This window comes from Lepus europaeus, chromosome 12, assembly GCF_033115175.1.
Source record: "Lepus europaeus isolate LE1 chromosome 12, mLepTim1.pri, whole genome shotgun sequence".
Lineage (NCBI taxonomy): Eukaryota > Metazoa > Chordata > Mammalia > Lagomorpha > Leporidae > Lepus > Lepus europaeus.
In genome coordinates, this window is record NC_084838.1 from 92614480 (window position 1) to 92637456 (window position 22977).

At 44.6% G+C, this 22977-nt stretch overlaps 1 pseudogene; it reads left to right on the top strand.

Annotated features, from left to right (window-relative positions):
* The first annotated feature begins 404 nt into the window (after positions 1–404).
* Positions 405–21826, top strand: LOC133771062 (small nuclear ribonucleoprotein-associated protein N-like; annotated as a pseudogene).
* The last annotated feature ends 1151 nt before the right edge of the window (positions 21827–22977 follow it).

Genomic DNA, 22977 nt, shown 5'->3' on the forward strand with positions numbered 1-22977 from the left:
GCTGCGGCGCGCGCAGGCGGGGTCGCCGCGGGAGAACTGGCAGCGCGCGCAGCTCCCCCCACCCCGTGCCCGGCGTCTTGCAGCCGCGCATGCGCGCGGGCACCGCCCAGCCCAACCGCCGGAACCTAACTGGACGGCGCTGCGGCTCCCCACGTTCTTGCCCTCACCTCTCTGGGCGCCCAACAAGGGCTTCGCCCCACTCCCCGCCTTTTCCCAGAACGAGGCCGGGGCCCACCCGGCCACCCCCAGTCATCAGGGCAGAAATCACTCTCCCACCACGTGATGCATCCAACCTGGGGTGGGGTCGCTGGGTGGGGGGAGTGGGGGCCTCGTCGCTCCCTGCGGCCCGCCTGGTCTCCCCCCAAGGCCCCAGGAGACCCCGGAGAGGCTGGACGGGACCTGGCATGAGCACTGCCCAGCGCCTTGGAGAAGCAGGCAGTGGCACCGTGTGGCCCAGCCTCATTTTGGGGTGTCGGGTGCTCTACTGCTGGCTGATCTGTTCTCTGTGTGCCCACGTGGACCACAAAGACGGCCCTGCGGCGCTGGCCACTGCCCCCCGCACGGGGAATGGCTCCTGGGCAGCCAGAGCCATGTGCCAGGGAACAGGGGGAATGAGTGACAGCGACTTCGTTTGGCTTTTGTGCTGCTGTCTATGGTGGCCAGGGGCCGGGGGCGGGGGGCGGTGGGAGTCGCCAGCTACAGGAGTTCAGCGGAGAGCCGCGAGGTTTTTTCATGTTTTCTTGCCATTTGGCTTAAACAGAATTAAAGCAGGTTCACAGTGCAGTGCAGCGTGCCCCCTGCAGATGCAAGAGAGACTGCCGTTTTGTAAATCCACGGTTTCCCGCGTCCTGAGCACCCACAGGTAGGTTACGGTATTTAATTTTCAAACAACGGCCGACCCCGAGCTACACAATCTGAAAAGGCAGTATCTGAGAACACCTAATTGAGAATATTGAACATTGTCCAAAAACTGAATATATGTGATCTACATGAGAAATGTTTAAAGAACTGTTCCTAAACGAATCAGCCCACAATAAGCATTATGTGTGTTGGGGACTGGCACTGTGGCACAGCAGATTAAAGCCCCAGCCTGCAGCCCAGTTGGTCCACTTTCAATCCAGCCCCTGCTAATGGCCTGGGAAAACAGTGGAAGATGGCCCAAGTGCTTGGGCCCCTGCACCCATGTGTGACCTGGAAGAAGCTCCTGGCTTCTGATCAGCCTAGCTCCGGCTGCTGCAGTCATTTGGGAAGTGAACCAGTAGATGGAAGACCTCTCTCTGTCTCTACCTCTCTTTCTGTAATTCTGTCTTCTCAAATAAATAAAATCTTAAAAAAAAAAAAATCATGTGTGAGTGTGTGTAGGATCTGAATTCTTCAGCAAAGCATTGTTAATGTGGTTTAACAGCTAAGACTCAGGCCCAGACTACCACACACAGCTAGGTAAATAGCAGACTTAGGTAGCTTTGAAATGATTGTAAATGCATAGTTTGCTATGTGAGGGACATACCTTTTGCTGTGGCAAGAGTTAGGAGGACTCACCCTCCCCTGGACAATGTGACTTCACAGCTTCTGGGACACCACGTGTGAGAACGTGGCAGGAACAGTCTCTCCCAATGGGAATGGTACAGTACCGCTTCTCAGGTCCTACATGTGAGCTACTGACCACACCTACTGGAGTTCAAAATGCATGTAAATGCAAGAGTTTGGCACATGAGGGCTCAGGTGGTGTCAGCCCACACCCTGTCACCTGCTTTTCCAAGCACCACTGGGCTCGGAATTCATCTAAACCTTGCTAGCAACACCCCCATCCAAAAGCGTCAAGGGACCTCCATGAATCTCCTCTGTGTTGGATGACACGTCTCCCTAGAACAATTCATGCGACTTTATCTTCCACAAAGGCCTCCTTCTGTCCTAATTGAGCTATTACTCATTGGCATGTACTCACTATGTGAATTTTCTATCAAATATATGCCCCATAAGCTCTGTGATTAGTCTCCTGTTCTTTCTAAAAAAAAAAAAAATAAGGCAGAGTTACAGACAGAGAGGGGGAGAAACAGAGAAAGAGATCTTCAATCCACATCTTTGACCGTGCTTCAATCATGCCTGTCCAAGAAGGTGTCATAAAATCACAAAGGACTTCGGTGGGCATTTAACCTACTGGTTATGGCACTGATAAAGACAGCCCCAACCCTCACCAGAGTGCCTGGGTTTGAGATGAGGCTCTGCTGTGATCCCAGCTTCCTGCTAATGTTCAGTCAAGGAGACAGCAGGTGATGGCTTAAGTATTCGGGTCTTGGCCACCCACATGGGAGACCCAAGTGGCATTTCAGCTCCCGTCTCTGGTCCTACCCCAGGCCCAGGTCTTGGAGCATTTGTGGAATGAACCAGCAGATGGGAGCTCTCTCCCTCACTCTCTAGATATTTCTCTCTCGTAAGTTTTTTTTTTTTTAAGAGAAGATATGATCTTTCTTGCAGAAGGATAATAGGAAAACGGAGTGTCAGTTTGAGTTGATTTTTCCCTCTATAAAACTTTATTCTTTGATTCTAGATTTCAGGACAATCATCAATCAAATCAATGAAAGGGCTTATTTATTCTCTATATCATTTCCTTTGGGGTGAAATCCAGACTTTAAAGAGTGCATAGCCATGATTCGCTGGGTGGCAGACAAATTACTGCACTGCTATGTCAATGTAACTTGCTGGAAATACAACCCCTGGAACTTTCTTTTTTTAATATTTATTTATTCACTTGAAAGACAGAGTTACAGGGGGTAGGGGGAGAGAGAGAGAGAGAAAGAGAGATCTTCCATCTGCCGGCGCCGTGGCTCAACAGGCTAATCCTCCGCCTTGCGGCGCCGGCACACCGGGTTCTAGTCCCGGTCGGGGCACCGATCCTGTCCCGGTTGCCCCTCTTCCAGGCCAGCTCTCTGCTGTGGCCAGGGAGTGCAGTGGAGGATGGCCCAAGTGTTTGGGCTCTGCACCCCATGGGAGACCAGGAGAAGCACCTGGCTCCTGCCATCGGAACAGCGCGGTGCGCCGGCCGCAGCGCGCTACCGCGGCGGCCATTAGAGGGTGAACCAACGGCAAAGGAAGACCTTTCTCTCTGTCTCTCTCTCTCTCACTGTCCACTCTGCCTGTCAAAAATAAAAAAAAAAAAAAAAAAAGAGAGATCTTCCATCCACTGGTTCACTCCCCCAAACAGGCCCCAACTATCAGGGCTGGACCAGGCTAAAGCCAGGAGCCAAGAGGTTCATCTAAGTCTCCCACATGGGTGCAGGGGCCCAAGCACTTAGGCCATCTTCCGCTACTTTCCCAGGCCATAGCAGAGAGCTGGACTGGAAGTGGAGCAGCAGGTACTTGAACTGGTGTCCATATGGGATGGCGGCACTGCAGGTGGCCGCTTTACCTGATATGCCCCCCTGGGGCCCTCTGATTTGTAGTTGATCAAACAGAAACATAAAAACAACCTGGATATGCTGTTTATTATTGCTTGCAGGACTGGGCTCTTGTGGAATTTGACAGTACCTACAGGTAAAAAAAAATGTTAGTATTCAGTTAAATTATAAATGTCTGCCAGAAAAGGAGAACTGCTTAGTGTATAGCAGGGGGCAGAGCTCCAGAATTTTGGGGACTACAGATGTCATGAAAGTACTGAAGAGGGAAAATGTCTTGGTTTTCCCTATACCATAAAGGAACAGGATTTATAAATGAAAGAATTCCAACCACAGGTTGAGCCAACATAGCACACTGTAGGGTGTCCATGGTTTCCACAGGTGACCATGGGGCGGCCTGGGAGCTGCACTCACTGCCACTGGCCAGCATCTGCAGAGAGGATAGAGTGTATCACATACAGATCCCTATGTGGGGAAGGGTCAAGCTTCAAAATTCAAAATATGGACTCAATTCAGCCCTTACCACATTTGCACAGCCAGAAAGTTGAAACATCCACCCATCATAGCTCAGGTACGATCTGTGCACCAAAAGTAAGAATAGCTGTCTTTCGATGGTAGAGAAATGGCTTTTGCTTTCTCCTTTTAGCTTCCTTAGTTTTGTAAGTTGTTATAAGGAACACAAGGTCACTGTTCTAATTAGGAGTGAAGCCATTGTAAAAGATTAAAAAAAAAAAAATCCCATGACTTGAGTCCAGTCCAGCTCACCTGGCTGATTCATTTTCCAGTCTCCTTGTAACAAACAGAATATTTCCAGCCACTCCATTTTTGAGGATTTCTTTTTATTATTATTTTTTTGACAGGCAGAGTGGATAGTGAGAGAGAAAGAGAGACAGAGAGAAAGGTCTTCCTTTTTGCCATTGGTTCACCCTCCAATGGCCACTGCGGCCTGCGCATCACGCTGATCCGAAGCCAGGAGCCAGGTGCTTCTCCTGGTCTCCCATGCGGGTGCAGGGCCCAAGGACTTGGGCCATCCTCCACTGCCTTCCCGGGCCATAGCAGAGAGCTGGCCTGGAAGAGGGGCAACCGGGATAAAATCTGGCGCCCCAACCGGGACTAGAACCCGGGGTGCCGGCGCCGCTAGGCAGAGGATTAGCCTGTTAAGCCACGGCGCCGGCCTCCAGCCACTCCATTTTAAGAGAGATCTGTCAGGGGCCGGCGCTGTAGCGCAATGGATTAAAGTCCAGGTCTGCAACGCTGGCATCCCGTATAGGTGCTGGTTCAAACCCTGGCTGCTCCACTTCCGATCCAGCTCTCTGCTATAGCCTGGGAAAGCAGCAGAAGATGACCCAAGTCCTTGGGCCCCTGCACCCGCATGGGAGACCAGGAAGAAGCTACTGGCTCCTGGCTCCTGGCTTGGGATCAGCATAGCTCTGGCCATTGCGGCCAGTTGGGAAGTGAACCAGTGGATGGGAGACCTCTCTCTCTCTCTCTCTCTCTCTCTCTCTCTCTGCCTCTGCCTCTATATAACTCTGCCTTTCAACTAAATAAATTAATCTTTAACGGGAGAGAGAGGGAGAGAGAGAGAGAGAGAGAGAGAGAGAGAGAGAGAGAGATCTGTCAGAGAGCATGGCTTGCTGATGACCCTGGCACAAATTCCTGAATAGCGATGTCTCACAGATGGTTAACACGGTTAGCCACGACATTTGGCTTTTCAGTAGATGCATCCCAACTTTATCCTTTTCTGGAAAACTAATCATTGCTGGCTAAACTCATGAATGGCTGCCTTCCACCCTTCATAATAATGTTATTCAGCAGGTGTGTGCTTATATAGCAAATGAAATGTTCTAGTCTTCCACGAGTATCTCCAGACGTTATTGGGGTGTTTTGTTTTTAGCAGTGATATGCTTTCTCCAAGCAGAAGTTGGTTCTGTGAGCACAGACCTGAAGCAAAGAGGATCCAAGTCATTCCAAACCCACGCTCTGGGGAATGTTGGATGGCACTCCCCCAGTGGCACTAAGGCACATGGCTCTCTGAGGGTTGCCACTCCTGATGGATAGAATTACTCCACCTGCGACTGCACTAGACTGGTTCACTGAAAACAAGCCAACCCCAAGTAAGCCCTGGTCTGCGATGACTGTCATCTTCTGTGGTGTAAACAGCTCCCACAATGGCCTGTTTCAGGCTACCCACAGAATTCAACAAGGGCTCACAAAATCCTGAATATTTGTCAGTTCCCGAGAACCTGTATCAGTGACTACAGCACAACTCATGGATTCTTACACGTGTGCTCCTCACAAAACACAACACGCCATTCCCTCTTTATGTGTTCAGACTCTTGGGTCTTAATACACTGATGGCATCTCAGGCTACAGCTTTCTTTGGGGAGTGTTCTTGTCTTGATAATATACCTAGATGGCAGTGTAGGGTTAATCTTATGAGTAAAAGTAAATTGAAAGTAGATCATTGTAAAAATTAAGAGAGGGGATAGGAGAGGAAGGAGGAGGAAGAGTAGGGTCATGGGAGGGAGGGAGGGTAGGGTGGGAAGTATCACTATGTTCCTAGTTCTGTATACGTGCAATACATAAAATTTGTGTACATTAAATAAACTTAAAAAAAAAACAAATAGAAGAAAGACACTCCAAGGCTCTAATTATAAAACAATTTCAAAGAAAAGGAACTGCTGGTTGCCCTGGTTTGATTAGAAAGTGTTGTATATGTGTGTTCAAATGTCCCACTGTAGCCCATATATATGTGTGGTGGACACACCAAATGATCATGACAGTTGATACAAAAAGTTATCATAGTGGAAGTCCATGTGAAACACAGAGGAAGTACACAGTAGCCCTAAAAAGCGGGAAAAAGCCCAGTGTCCAACAGCAGGTGAATAGCTTAATGATCAGTGTTCCATTCAGACCAAAAGTAAACTATTGAATCACACAGCAGCATAGAGAAACCTCAAAACTGTTAGTTAATGCAAAGCAAAGGAAGCCAGAGACAAGAGAGCAGCTATTGTTTGATCCTGTCTCTAGAAAATTCTGGGAAACACCAATCTAATCTAAAGTGAGAGAAAGCAGGTCAGGGATTGCTGAGGGCTGGGATAGAGGTGGAGTGATTAACTGGAAAGAGCAGGAGGGAACTTTCTGAGTAAGGGGAGTTCTCTAAACATTGATTATGGTGGGGAATATGCACCTGTATATATGGGAAAACTCACTGAACCGCACAGTGCAAGGAGCACATTCCACTGTGTGTAAATTGTATCTTATTAAGGCTGATTTTTGAAATAATCACTGGTAAAGAAGAGGAGTGATTGATGGCCCCTGGGGTGGTTAGGGAAGGTTAGACCATGGAGGGGATGAACTAACTATGCTGTGACTGAGAACAAGAGGAGAGAGACGCAAATGCGAAATGGATTGGAGACCTCTGCAGACAAAGAACACAACGTGCAAAAAGGACCCGCGAGTTGCCATGGGAAGCACTGGGAAAGGACCGTGGGCTCTACGTGGAGTGAATAGGGAGAAATCCAGGGCCAGTGTGTGGCCAAGGTAAGCCAAGACCCTCTCTGAGCCTTGGTTCTCTCCTCCATTAGACTGAAGGGTTGGAAAATAAGCAGACAGAGGCGCTGGACTGAATAATCTCTAAGACAATATTTTCAAACAGATGGGCCACAAACTAATTTTTATTGATTGATTTTATTTGAAAAGCAGAAAGGAGAGTCAGTCAGCGACAGAGAAAGAGAGAGACTGAGATCTCCCATCTGCTCGGGACTGGGCCAGGCCAAAGCCAGGAGCCTAGATCTCAATCCCAGTTCCCCATGCCCATGGCAAGGACCCAAGTACTTGAACCATTACCTGCTGCCTGCCAGTGTGCGCATTAACAGGAAGCTAGAATGGAAAACAGAGGCAAGACTCAAACCCAGGCATTTCAGTATGGGCTGGGGGCATCCTCACGACTGTGCCCAAATGCCCACATGATCAGAGCTGGGCTGAGGTTGAAGCCAGGAACTCAATCCAGATCCCCCATGTGGGTAGCAGGAACCCAATTACTTGAGCCATCACTTGCTGCCTCCCAGGGTGTGCACTTGTAGGAAACTGGAGCCAGGAGCTAGAGGCAAGGATTGAACCCAGGTACTCTAATGTGGGATATGAGTGTTCTAGCCGCTAGGCCAAAAACACCTGCTCCGCTTGGTCAGTCTTATACTAACCACTTATGTATACCTGTCACATCCACTGTCCTCTAAAGGCCTCTTAAACAATCACAATTTGTTTTCTAGCACTTAGCAAATTGTTTTGGATATAGTATGCATTCAGTGCACATTTGTAGAATTTAATGTAATTTAGAAATAGCAGTTTGGAACAGTTCCTCCTTTTTTAAAAAAATTTATTTATTTGAAAGTCAGAGTTACACAGAGAGAAGGAGAGGCAGAGAGAGAGAGAGAGAGAGAGAGAGAGAGAGAGAGAGAGAGAGAGAAAGGTCTTCCATCCACTGGTTCACTCCCCCATTGTCCACAATGGCAGGAGGCAGCCGGGACTTGAACCGGTGCCCATATGGGATGCCAGCACTGCAGAAGATGGCTTTACCTGCTGCACCACAGCACCAGCCCCACAGTTCCTCCTCTTAAAAAGTTTGCAGTGCATGGAGGCAGGGCCAAGGAAAATCAATTATAATAATTACATATTACATCCGTTTACAGGAGAAACAATAACAGGAAAGCAATTGTAAGAACGCTTACTGAGAGAAAAGTGCATCCTTCCGTCTGCATCTTTCAGAGCCAGCCCCTGTGGACTTGAAATGGACATGACTGGTTTTTCCTATTGGATAGTTTGCTCTCCTTTCAAGCCAATGCTCCTTCTGGTGCTGTCTGCATGGCTGGCTCCCCTGCAGCACTCATCTCAGCTCAGCCTCAGTTGGATCTGAGTTGCCTGAGCAGGGACTGACGCAGGACTCAGGAACAGACTCCTGGAAGCAGAGCTGCAGACACAGGGCAGAGCAGAGATCTATCGGCTGGCTGTGGTTTTCGTTGGCTGACTGCGGCCATGAATTTCAACAGCAGGAAAGAAGGCTCTTTAAAACATGAGAATAGGGGCCAGAGCTGTGGCGTAGCAGGTAAAGCTGCCGCCTGCAGTGCGAGCATCCCATATGGGCGCTGGTTCCAGTCCCAGCTGCTCTACTTCCAATCTCGTTCCCTGCTATGGCCTGGGAAATCAGTAGAAGATGGCCCAAGTCCTTGGGCCCCTACACCCACATGGGAGACCCGGAAGAAGCTCCAGGCTCCTGGCTTCAGATCAGTGTAGCTCCAGCCGTTGCAGCCATCTGGGGGAGTGAACCAGCAGATGGAAGACTTTCTCTCTCTCTCTCTCTCTTTCTCTCTCTCTCTCTCTCCCTCTCCCTCTCCCTCTCCTCTTTCTGTGTAACTCTGACTTACAAGTAAATAACTAAATCTTTAAAAAAAAAAAAATAAGAGCAATATTGTCACACCTGAAACCGAGTTCCTGCAGTTGCGGCCAATTAGGGAGTGAACTGTGAGATGGAAGACCTCTCTCTCTGTCTCTACCTCTCCTTCCTTCTCTGTGTAACTCTTTCAAATAAATAAACCTTAAAAAAAAACACACACACAAAAACATATGAGTCAGTTCCCTCGTGTTGCCAGAGATGATCAGTGGCATTTTTTTTCTTTAGTGTCATCATGAACTTACATATTTGAACAATATCTGAAGTATCTGAATATTTTTCAGTGATTATCCTTATTAATTATCAAATTTCTTCATCTTTCCTCAGTAAAAGTGTAATTCACATTGATTCCAAGTTCCTTTGATACCACCCTAGTAGTCTTTTTTTATGATTTATTTATTTATTTATTCAAAAGGCAGAGTTTACGGGGGGGGGGAGATCATCCATCCACTGGTTCACTCCCCAAATGGCCACAATGGCTGGAGACAGGCCAGTCTGAAGCCAGGAGCCAGGTGCTTCTTCCAGGTCTCCCTCATGCTCCAAGAACTTGGACCATCTTCTGCTTTCCCAGGCCATAGCAGAGACCTGGATTGGAAGTGGAGCAGCCAGGACTTGAACCAGCACCCATATGGTACTGCAGACTTTACCCACTATGCCACAACACTGGCCCCTTGGGAGGTTTTTAAGCAGCAAAATCTCACTGATAGAAAAATATGTATTTTAATTTGTATTTATTTTCCTTTTATTTGAAAGATAGAGAGACAGAGAAAAAAAGAAAGACAGACTGATAGTTATCTTTACTCTACTGGTTCACTTCCCAGATGTCCACAACAGCCACAGCTGGGGCAGGTTGATCACAAGAGCCCAGAATTAAATCTGGTCTTCCAAGTGGGTGACAGGGACCCAAGTACATGGGTTGGCATAACTGGAAACTGGAACCAGAAATGGAGTAGCCAAAACTCAAATCGGACACTTCAATATGGGATACAGGAGCCCCAAGCAGTAACTTGACAGCTATACCAAACATCCACCCCCAAAATTTGTATTTTAAGTATAAAATGCAGTGTATGTTCACATTAATAATCTAAACCAAAGTCTAAATCTCCAGAGTTTTTATTTAAATCTTCATTTTTCTTTCACTAAAACACCTTTTTCCTACTCCCAAAATTCTGATTTTGATAAAAATAAATGTAATAAGAATACAATAATTCATTTGTTTTATCTCAATCCACACATATAAAGTTCTCCAAATAATAGTACTACTACTAATACATTTGTCACAGACTGGGTTCTCCAGAAGATGACACTGAAATGGAGTTTGGGGTTTAGCAGAGAAACAAAAAGGAAAGCATAAAGCATAAAGAATTAGGCAGAAGCCAGATCAATGTGTTATGACACAACCAGACTCCCCAGAACCTTGACCAGACCAGCAGGGAATTCTGGAATGAACGATGACCTTCACAGATGTCTCACTGACCAGAATTTATAGTCCTGTCCTACTTGGTCACCAGATATGGACTGTACCAGGAAGAGCATGACCCCAGGCAACATGGCATCCAGTTCCAGCAACAAGAAGACATCCCTACGGAGAATCTGGCACACACTCCTGGTCTACCACGGTCTCCAACCATATGGTTATTGAAAAGTCCAGGATGATTTTTATAATTCTTTCTGTTTTTAGGGCCTATTCCTCTAGTTATCTGCAACTGAATTATCTTAAAGATTTATTTATTTCTTTAAAGTCAGAGTTACCGAGAGAGAGAGAGAGAGAGAGAGAGAGAGAGAGAGAGAGAAATTTTCCATCCACTAGCTCACACTCCCCAAATGGTTATAACTGCTAGGGCAGGGCCAGGCTGAAGCCAGGAGACAGGAGCTTTATCCAGATCTCCCATTTGGGCAGTAGAGGCCCAAACATTTGGGCCATCCCCCACAGCTTTTCCCAGGCAGAAAAGCTGGATCCAAAGTGGAGCAACCGGGACAAGAACCAGCAGCCATACAGGATGCTGGTGTTGCAGGTGATGGCTTCACCCACTACACCACATGCTGGACACTCAAATTACTGTATTTTAGAGACATTCAGAAAGATGTCTTCCTCCCTAGTCATGCTGTCAATTGTATCTTTTTCTAAGTTCATCTGTTTGTATTTTAATTCTACCTTTAAGTAGAATTATATAATGTTTATATGGACCCAAAGACAAAGTGCAAATAGAACTTATTAGAAGAAACTTATCATTTCTCTCTGTACCCACAATTCTCTCTACACCTAAAGGTAATAATGGTTTGGGGCTGGCACTGTGGAGTAGCGGGTAAAGCTGCCACCTGCAGTGCCGGCATCCCATATGGGTGCCAGTTCAAGTCCTGGTTGCTCCTATTCCAATCCAGCTCTCTGTGATGGCCTGGGAAAATAGCAAAAGATGGCCCATGTCCTTGGGCCCCTGTACCCACATGGGAGACTGGGAGAAAAGACCTGGCTCCTGGCTTCAGATCGGTGTAGCTCCGGCCGTAGCGGCCACCTGGGGGGTGAACCAACAGAAGGAAGACCTTTCTCTCTGTCTCTCCCTTTCACTGTCTGTAACTCTACCTGTCAAATAAAGAAATAAAATCTTAAAAAAAAAAAAACAAGAAAAGTCAAAATGGCATTTCTTTCTCTTTTTAAAAGATTTGTTTTATTTATTTGAAAGGCAGAGTTACAGAGAGAGGAGAGAGAGAGAGAGAGAGAGAGAGAGAGAGAGAGAGAGAGATTTTCCATCTGTTAATCCACTCCCCAGATGGCCACAACTGTGGTGTGGGGGTGGGGGTGGGGATGGGGGTAGGGGTAGGGGTAGGTGTTGGGCCAAGCCAAAGCTGCAGCCAGGAGCTTCTTCTGGGTCTCCTATGTGGATGACAAGGAAACAAGTACTTGGGCCATCTTTTACTGCTTTCCCAGGCACATTTTCAGGGAGCTGAATTGGAAGTGGAGCAGACAGAACTTGAACCAGTACCCAAACAGGATGCCAGCATTGCAGGTGGTGGCTTAACCCAATGTGCCACAATGTGGCACTTTTTTCTTTTCTTTTTTCTTTTCTTTCCTTCCTTCCTTCTCCTTCTTCTTCTTCTTTTTTTAATGGTATTATCCCTTTATAAAGCATAAAGGCGCAAAGATCTGTCACTGTAAACCTTAGGGTCTGTGGGTAAGTAGGTGTTGTTTTGGCATTTTTAAAGGTCATCAAATGAAATTATAAATAAATTTGCATGATCTTATAAGCTGCCAGAAACATAAAAGACACAGATGATAATATGATATGCAATCAAATGATTTACCAAAATTATTTATTTAGCGTGTCTTAGAGAAGTTACTGGAAATTAACAATAAAATGGAAAGATAAACCATAAAATTTATTTTTTAACTTTTATTTAATAAATATAAATTTCCAAAATACAGTTTTTGGATTACAGTGGCTTTTTCCCCACATAACTTCCCTCCCACCCGCAACCCTCCCATCTCCTGCTCCCTCTCTCATTCCATTCACATCAAGATTCATTTTCAACTATCTTTATATACAGAAGATCAATTTAGTATATATTAAGTAAAGATTTCAACAGTTTGCACCCACACAGAAACACAAAGTGTAGAGTACTGTTTGAGTACTAGTTATAGCATTAATTCACATTGTACAACACATTAAGGACTCTAGCTTGTGTAGCCAATTTCTGCATAGTTCAGCAGCACTCCGGGCCTTGGCTTGTGTGGGCAGCCCATTATCTCACACCTGTCTGTGATTGTAACCCGTGCTCTAAGTATGCCCTTGAAAATCAAAGAAATTCTAATAAAAAAAAAATGGACAACAGACTTTTCATTGTGAGAAGAAAGAATCATTGTGTGACATGATATAAAAATAAAGTCTGGTGCTCGAAAACCAGAGCCATGCCATCAGCCTTGCTATGAGTGTGTCTCTCATTTCTTTGAGCGCCAACACCTCTCACACCTTGGGGCTCCTGGACTGGCTGGAGATGGTCTCTGGCAAAGGACAGAGATCCTACATGGGGAGTGACTCCTGTTGTTGAATTAACAATTGACACTCTTGTTTATGGTGTCAGTAATCACCCTAGGCTCTGGTCATGAGTTACCAAGGCTATGGAAGCCTTTTGAGTGTGCCAACTCCGATCTTTGCAGTCACTCTTCCTCATCAGGCAGACTGCCTGCAGCTTTCCTTGGCTGAGGAGGGGAAGTGTGTCACCCACCACTCTGCCTTCCCCGAACCCCAGGGGACAATCAGACAGGGTGGGGAGCCCAGTCGAAGCAGGATCTCACTTTATTGTAAAAGGGAGGTGTTTATATAGCTGCGGTACAGAGCTACAAAGTGGATGGGGGTAAGGGGTGGGGTGATGTGATGTAAAAGGGTCTTAGCCACTCCTATTATACCATATAAGGCAAAAGCACCCTGGGGCTGGGTTGTTTAGGGATCTGAAACTTAAAGACAGGTTTTCAAATTCGAGGCAGGCTCAGTAAGTTTCTGTGGGGAACCACAGGCCAGCCACTGGTGACAACCATTCCCTGCGGCTGGAGGTCACGTAGCCTGGCTCACTTAAACCGAAACAACAGACTAAAGTACATCCTGTTTTTCAAGCAGGACTCAAACTGAAACAATAGTTTGAGGAACCACATCCTGTTTTTCATGCCCATTTTTGGTAATCGTGCTGTGGACTATATAAGAGGGACACCTGGGGAGAACGAGGGAGAAAGGAGAGAGGAGAGGAAGGAGAGAAGCAATAAAGAAAAGCTGAAAAGCGCATGAAACGTGGTGGATTCTACTTACTATACGGATCTCAGTCTTGTCGGGAACCCGTAAATTTCCGGCAAGTTTCCTCTAGGCCTCTCCAGATTCAGCCTCCCCCACAAATCTTATTTAGACAAGGTCATAGTCAAAGTGGAAATTCTCTCCTCCCTTCAGAGAAAGGTACCTCCTTCTTTGATGGCCCGTTCTTTCCACTGGGATCTCACTCACAGAGATCTTTCATTTAGGTTTTGTTTTTTGGTTTGTTTGTTTGTTTGTTTTTGCCAGTGTCTTGGCTTTCCATGCCTAAAATACTCTCATGGGCTCTTCAGCCAGATCCGAATGCTTTAAGGGCTGATTCTGAGGCCAGAGTGCTGTTTAGGACGTCTGCCATTCTATGAGTCTGCGGTGTATCCCGCTTCCCATGTTGGATCATTCTCTCCTTTTTAATTCTATCAGTTACTATTTGCAGACACTAGTCTTGTTTATGTGACCCCTTTGACTCTTAGACTTATCAGTGTGATCAGTTGTGAACTGAAATTGATCACTTGGACTAGTGAGATGGCATTGGTACATGCCATCTTGATGAGCTTGAATTGGAATCCCCAGGCACATTTCTAACTCTACCATTTGGGGCAAGTCAGCTTGAGCATGTCCCAAATTGTACATCTACTCTCTCTCTTGTTCTCACTCTTATATTTAACAGGGATCACTTTTCAGTTAAATTTAAACACCTAAGAATAATTGTGTGTTAATTACAGAGTTCAACCAATAGTATTAACTAGAACAAAAAAATACTAAAAGGGATAAAGTATTAAGTTGTTCATCTACAGTCAGGACAACGACTGATCAAGTCAATGTTTCTCATAGTGTCCATTTCACTTCAACAGGTTTCCTTTTTGGTGCTCAGTTAGTTGTCACCAATTAGGGAGAACATATATTTGTCCCTTTGGGACTGGCTTAATTCACTCAGCATGATGTTTTCCAGATTCCTCCATTTTGTTGCAAATGACCGGGTTTCATTGTTTTTTTTACTGCTGTATAGTATTCTATTGAAGGACCCTTATGGGGGGAGGGACAAGAAACTAGGCCTGGGCAAATATCAGGGGCTTCTTAAGAGGTTAGATGTTCCCCAGAGTCCAGTGGGCAGGACGTTCTCTGGGAAGGAAAAGTCAATCCCCTTCAGAGAATCTCTAGGCACGCCCAGAGCAGAGCTGCCCCTCCCCTCCGGGAAACCTCTGGGCGTGCCCAGAGCAGAGCTGCCCCTCCCCTTCGGAGACTCTCTAGGCGCGCACTTATGATGTCACTGCGACCGGCCAATCCTGTAACACCTCAGCACTCTCCCTCAGCATTCTCCGGTATGCTAATTGTCCCTCCGAACTAGCCAATCCCGTGCCACCTCTGCATTTTCCACCAGCACTCTCCACCAGCATTCTTCGCCAGCATTCTCCCATATGCTAATGGCCCCTCTGAAATGACCAATCCTATGCATGCGCATTAGGAATATGCTAATTCGTTGCCTATATAACCTGTGTGAAACTGCCGCTCAGGGCTCCTCACTGCCTGAGGTGGGGGCCCGTTTGCGCAAACGTTCAATAAAAACCTCGTGCTTTTTGCATCAACTGGTCTGGAGTCTGGATCTTTGGGCATCCTCCCGAGCAAGTGGGCATCTCTGCAACTGAGAGGTCCAACACTATAGGCATATATCCCATAATTTCTTTATCCAGTCTACTGTTGATGGGCTTTTAGGTTGATTCTAGGTCTTAGCTCTTGTGAATTGAGCTGCAATAAACATTAAGGTGCAGACAGCTTTTTTATTTGCCAATTTAATTTCCTTTGGGTAAATTCCATGGAGTGGGATGGCTGGGTTGTATGGTAGGGTTATATTCAGGTTTCTGAGGAATCTCCAGACTGACTTCCATAGTGGCTTAACCAGATTGCATTCCCACCAACAGTGTGTTAGTGTTCCCTTTTCCCCACATCCTCACCAGCATCTGTTATTGGTAGATTTCTGAATGTGAGCCATTCTAATCAGGGTGAGGTGAAACCTCATTGTGGTTTTGATTTGCATTTCCCTGATTGCTAGTGATCCTGAACATTTTTTCATGTGCCTGTTGGCCATTCGGATTTCCTCTTTTGAAAAATGTCTATTGAGGTCTTTGGCCCATCTCTTAAGTGGGTTGTTTGTTTTGTTGTTGTGGAGTTTCTTGATCTCTTTGTAGATTCTAGTTATTAGCCCTTCATCTGTTGCATAGTTTGCAAATATTTTTTCCCATTCTGTCAGTTGCCTTTTCACTTTCCTGACTGTTTCTTTTGAAGTAGAGAAACTTCTCAATTTGATGCAATCCCAATAGTTAATTTTGGCTTTGACTGCCTGTGCTTCTGGGGTCTTTTCCAATAAGTCTTTGCCTGTACCTATATCTTGCAGGGTTTCTCCAATGTTTTCTAATAATTTGATGGTGTCAGGTCATAGATTTAGGTCTTTAATCCATGTTGAGTGGATTTTTGAGTAAGGTGAAAGGTAGGGGTCTTGCTTCATGCTTCTGCATGTGGAAATCCAATTTTCCCAGCACCATTTATTGAATAGACTATCCTTAATCCAGGGATGGGTTTTGGATCCTTGATTAAATATAAGTTGGCTATAGATGTTTGGGTTGATTTCTGGTGTTTCTATTCTGTTCCATTGGTCTATCCTTCTGTTTCTGTACCAGTACCATGCTGTTTTGATTACATCTGCCCTGCAGTATGTCCTGAAATCTGGTTTTGTGATACCTCTGGCTTTGTTTTTGTTGTACAAGATAGCTTTAGCTATTCGAGGTCTCCTGTGCCTCCATATGAGTTTCAGCATCATTTTTTCCAGATCTGAGAAGAATGTCTTTGGTATTTTGATTGGTATCACATTGAATCTATAAATTGCTTTTAGGAGAATGGACATTTTGATTATGTTGATTCTTCCAATCCATGAGCATGGAAGATTTTTCCATTTTTTGGTATCCTCTTCTATTTCTTTCTTTAAGATTTTGTAATTCTCATCATAAAGATCTTTAACGTCCTTGGTTAAGTTTATTCCAAGGTATTTGATTGTTTTTGTAGCTATTGTGAATGGGATTGATCTTAGAAGTTCTTTCTCAGCCGTGGCATTGCCTGTGTATACAAAGGCTGTTGATTTTTGTGCATTGATTTTATATCCTGCTACTTTGCCAAACTTTTCTATGAGTTCCAATAGTCTTTAGTAGAGTTCTTTGGATCCCCTAAATAAAGAATCATATCATCTGTAAGGAGGGATAGTTTGAGTTCTTCCTTCCCAATTTATATTCCTTTAATTTGTTTTTCTTGCCTGATGGCTCTAGCTAAGACTTCCAGAACTATATTGAATAGGGTGAGAGTAGGCATCCCTGTCTGGTACCAGATCTCAGTGGAAATGCTTCCAACTTTTCCCCATTCAATAGGATGCTTGCTGTGGGTTTTTCATAAATTGCTTTGATTGTATTGAGGAATGTTCCTTCTATACTCAATTTGCTTAGAGTTTTCATCATGAAAGGGTGTTGAATTTTACCGAATGCTTTCTCTGCATCTATGGAGATAATCATATGGTTTTTTTTCTGCAATCTGTTAATGTGGTGTATCACATTGATTGATTTGTGAACATTGGACCATCCCTGCCTACCAGGGATAAATCCCACCTGGTCTGGGTGGATGATCTTTCTGATGTGTAGTTGCATTCTATTAGCCAGAATTTTATTGAGGATTTTTGCGTCTATGTTCATCAAGGATATTGGTCTGTATTTTTTTTTCAATGCTGCATCAGGCTTAGGGATTAAGGTGATGCTGGCTTCATAGAAAGAATTTGGGAGGATTCCCTCTTTTTCGATTGTTCTGACTAGTTTGAGAATTAGAGTTAGTTCTTCTTTAAATGTCTGGTAGAATTCAACAGTGAATCCATCTGGTTCCTGGGCTTTACTTTGTTGGGAGGGACTTTATTACTGATACAATTTCTGTCTCTTAACACTACTTTTGCTGTATCCCATAAGTTTTGATATGTTGTATTGTTATCATCATTTACTTCCAGAAAGCTTTTTATTTCTCTTTTGATTTCTTCTATGACACAGCGTTCATTCAGGAGCATGTTGTTCAGTCTCCATGTGTTTGCACGTGCTCTAGGGATTCCTGAGTTGCTAATTTCCAACTTCATTCCCCTATGGTCTGAGAAGCTGCATGGTATGATTCTAATTCTTTTGAATTTGCTGAGACTTGCTTTATGGCCTAGTATGTGGTCAATCCTAGAGAAGGTTCCATGTACTGCTGAGAAGAATGTAAATTCTTTAAGTGTAGGATTAAAAGTTCTGTAGATATCTGTTATATCCATTTGGACTATAGTGTCGTTTAAATCTGCTGTTTCCTTGTTGATCTTCTGTCTGGTTGATCTGTCTATTTCTGAAACTGCAATATTGAAGTCCTCCAATACTATTGTATTGGAGTCTAAGTCTCCATTTAAGTCCCTTAACATATCTTTTAAATAAACCGGTGCCCTGTAATTAGGTGCATATACATTGATAAATGTTATATCTTCCTGTTGAATTGATCCCTTAACCATTATATAATGCCCCTCTTTGTCTCTCTTAACAGTTTTTGTGTTCAAGTTTATTTTGTCTGATATTAAGATGGCTATGCCAGCTCTTTTTTGGTTTCTTTTGGCATGGAATATCTTTTTCCAAACTTTCACTTTCAGTCTGCATGCATCTTTGTTAGAAAGTTGTGTTTCTTATAAGCAGCAAATAGATGGGTTTTGTTCCTTAATCCATTCAGCCAGTCTGTGTCTTTTAACTGGACAGTTCAGGCCATACATTCAGTGTGATTATTGATAAGTAGTAAATTTGCCCTGCCATTTCCCCAAAGATATTTCTATTATGTGCTTTGATCTTCCTGTAATCTTTTACTGGGAGGTTTTCTTCCTTGACCTTCTTTCATATTGATGGCCGTGTTTTTGTGTTTCTGTGTGTAACACATCTTTAAGCATCTTTTGCAGGGATGGATGAGTGGCAACAAATTCTTTCAATTTCTGTTTGCTATGAAAGGTCTTTATTTCACCTTCATTCACAAATGAGAGCTTTGCAGGTTATAATATTCTGGGCTTGCAGTTTTTTTCTCTTAGTACCTGGGCTATGTCTCACCATTCCCTCCTAGCCTGTAGGGTTTCTGATGAGAAGTCTGCTGTGAGCCTAATTGGAGATCCTTTGAGAGTAATCTGACATTTCTCTCTTGCATATTTTAGAATCTTTTCTTTATGTTTCACTGTGTTGAGTTTGATTACAATGTGTCGTGGTAAGGATCTCTTTTGGTCATGTTTATTTGCAGTCCTATGAGCTTCCTGTACTTGGATGTCTCTGTCCTTCTCCAAACCTGGGAAGTTTTCTGCTAGTATCTCACTACAAAGGCCTTCTAATCCTTTCTCTTTCTCCATGCCTTCAGGAACTCCTAGAACCCAAATGTTGGGTTTTTTAATAGTATTCTGTAGATTTCCAACAATATTTTTTAGATTTCTAATTTCTTCTTCTTTTCTTTGGTTTGACTGAATACTTTTCTGTGCTCTGTCTTTTAAGTGCGATAAGTCTCTTCTAAGTCTCTTCTATCTCACTGATTCTGTTTTTAAGGCTCTCAAATGAGTTTGTCATTTGATCTATTGAATTCTTCACTTCATTTTTATTTCTGTTCAATATCACAATTTCATGTTCTACTAGATTCCTCATTTCATTTTGATTCCTCTTTAAGATTTCATTTTCACAAGAGAGATTTTCTACCCTGTCCAGTAAGGATTTCTGTAGTTCAAGAATTTGTTTTTGAGAACTTCTAAATGTTCTTATCATAAATTTTTTGAGATCCGCTTCTTGCATTTCTTCTATCTCATCATCTTCATAATCTTGAATTGGGGTGTCATGTTCATTTGGGGACATCATAATATATTCCTTGTTCTTGTTCCCTTGGTTTCTGCATTTGTTGCTTGGCATTGTGGAGATATTCTTTGGTTTCTTCTCTTTTTTTCCTCACTGTGGTGGCTTTTCTCATTATACTATGATTCCAGATTAAATGGATTGTCTGCTTTTGGTGAATCTTTAGAGGCTTGTGGTGGGTGTGGCCAGAGAGCTCTATTCAGTTCTTCAGGGTTAAGGGTGTGCCAAAGATGACACACCCAGGTTTGGCATGGTAAATCTTCTCTCTTTTTTTATTCAGAAGGGAAATAATTCTGCTCAGCTGATCTCTTCTCCTTGATGGCAATCAGTGCCTGAGCGCTAGCCCCTGTGGGTATAATATTTGCTCTGTCCCAAGGAACACACAAAGGATCTGTGCAGTCCTCAGTGTAAGCTCAGATTCCCCTGCAATCTCCCACCGGGTTGCCAAGGTTACTGAGTTTGTGGTGTCTCCCACTGAGAGTACATCTCAGGCACTCCATGGGTTCTCCCACACACCCTCCATTTTTTTTCACAGTCCCAGTTCATAAGCTCCACACATTCACTAAGTCTTAAACTCCTGTTATTTCTCCCCAGCAGAGTCAGGTTTTTCTGCTTGGCTGAGGGCGGATGCAGCCCTGAGCTGGCGTAGCTGTTACATATGTCCAAAATGGTGCCTGCTCTTTGTCTTGCTCACCTTTGTAAAGTGAGTGGAGAGAGAGAATTGTGTCTGTACCGGTCCCTTTTATTATTTTTATTTTTTTTTCTCTCCTCTAGTCAGGCTGGTGAACTTTCCCCCACAGGGCTTCAAGCCTCGTTCCCTCTAGGCTCTTCCTGCTGCTTTTCTGCCAGTGTCTCAGGCTACTGAGGTTTCGCCTCACCTCCCTTTCCAGCGTTGGTATGTAGACTCGGTGGCTGGGGTCCCGAGCCGTGGGCACCCATGCCCTCCACGTAGCTCCACCATGTCCCACTAGTTCCAGAAGAGTTTCCTCTGCAGTTTTTTCCCTAACTGTTCCCTGAAATTACAGTATCTCCACTTTTATTATAATATCTTTTCCCAGACTATCAGTGTGCCCCTTCCCTATTCCACCATCTTGGAGCTACCCAACCATAAAATTTAAAAACAAGTTACCTTGTTTATATAGCTATGGAGAGAATTGTGGGGAAAGAGAGGGACAGTAGATTTTTTTAAAAGAATTATTTATTATTTATTATTATAAAGAATTAATGATTATTATCTCCACTCACATGGGAAACTCCTGACTCCTGGTTTTGGATCAGTGCAGCTCCGGCTGTTGCAGCCAACTGGGGAGTGAACCAGTGGATGGAAGACATCTCTCTCTCTCTCTCTCTCTCCTCTCTGTGTAATAAATCTTTTTTAAAAAAATTATTTTATTTATTTGAAAGTATTACAGAGAGAAAGCTAGAGACAAAGAGAGAGAGGTCTTCCATCTGCTGGTTCACTCACCAAGTGGCTGCAGTGGCTGGAGCTGAGCCAATCTGAAGCCAGGTGCCAGGAGCTTCTTCCAGGTTTCCAACTTGGATGTAGCATCCCAAGCACTTGGGTCATCTTTCACTGCTTTCAGGAGCATTATCAGGGAGCTGCTTTGGAAGTGGAGCAGCCGGGACTAGAACCAGAGCCCATATGGGATGCTGGCTCTGTCTGTAAGTGGCAGTTTTACCTGCTATGCCACAGTGCTGACCCCAAGCATACAAATTTGACCATCTGTGATGCTGATGAGTTCAGGCAGTTAAAGCCAAAGCATGTGACAGAACGAAAGCATGAAGAAAAGCAGGTTTTGCATCTGACACAGCTGCATGGGGACAACTCGGCACTTGTGACTGTGGAGGGGCCACCTCCCAAAGATCCTGGCATTGCATGGGTACCACTTGCTGGAGCTGCAGGATGCTCTGCTGGCAGAGGGGACCAGCTGGGGTCCAAATTCCCCAGGCTCCTGTCTGAGGACTTAGGGGACCAGCACGGTAGGTATTGATTGACTCTATAGGGAAGAGACGCTGTAGCAACTACTGCTGTTGTTGCTACTGCCTTGCTGGAGCCCCAACACAGTACCCAGCAGGGCAGGGGACTCTACCCTCTCCTCCTGGTTGCAGAGAAACCCCACCTCCAGGCATTATGGCACCTACATCTGGGATGAGGCCATCCGTGGTCCACCAGTTCTCCCTGCTCAAGGGACACCATGATGCATGCCCCCTCCATAGGTGAGACCTCCTCCACCAGGAGTCAGAGGCCCATCTCCCCCAGGGTTGTACCCACCAAGACCCTAGGACACTGCCAATCTATCTCAATCACTATTTTCCCTGCAATGTGTCTTGTGAAATTGTGCAGAGTGTGCGTTTTTATCGTCTCTTTTTGCATTAACAATAGCAAATAATAAGTGCATAGGGCAATTAAACTGCTTAGGGGGCAGCTAAATATAAAGTTAAAATACAGATAAGTGAACTTGCAAAGAGGTTGCATTGGCAGCATGACAACAGAGGGAAGCATCATTGTGAATGACTTTAAAATAGAATCATCTGCACTACTATCTTATAATACCTCCTTGGGATCAGTGAATGAATCATCTTGTACTTGGCCAGGGGTCCACAAACCATGACCTTCAGACTAAACCCAGTCCCTGTATAGATTTAGGACTTGAAAAATAGTACCTTCCTTACTGTTTCTCTTCTTCAGCTAACTTTTTTTTCTAATTCAATGAGCTTAACTTTCTGGTTAGCTGACTGAGATATTGGATATATATGCTTGGGATCTGCAGTGAGCTTCAATGTCAGCATAAGAATGGCTTTTACCCTTTGCAATGTAGGGGGAAAAATCAAAGGAAGAACTTAGGGTTTCACAGCACATGAAAATTTCATAAGACAATCAAATTTCAGTGACTTTCCAATTTAATTGCTACATTAGCATGCTTATTTGCATATTCTCTATGTCTGCTTCTGTGCTACAAGAGTTGCATTATTGTAACAGAGACTGCATAGGGTATAAAACCTAAGACACGGGGGTGGGTATTTGACCCAGAGATTGACGCTGGTTAAAACATCTATGTCCCATATTGGAGTGCGTGGGTTCGATTCCCAACTCCAGTTCCTGATGCCAACTTCCTACCAATGCAGACCCCAAGGAGTAATAGTGATGACTCCAGAAGTTGGGTCCTTGTCATACGTATGGCAGACTGGATTGAGTTTTGGGTTCCTGGCTTACAGGCATTTGTGGGGTGGAGTAGTAAGTGGGAACTCACTTACTCATGCATTTCCTATCACTAGGTCTCTTTAATTAATCAATTTTATTTTATGTTAAAGATGTATTCATTCATTTGAAAGTCAGAGTTACACAAAGAGAGACGAGAGGCAGAGACAGAGAGGTCTTCTATCCACTGGTTCATGCCCCAGCTGGCTGCAACAGCAGAAGCTGGGCCTATCTA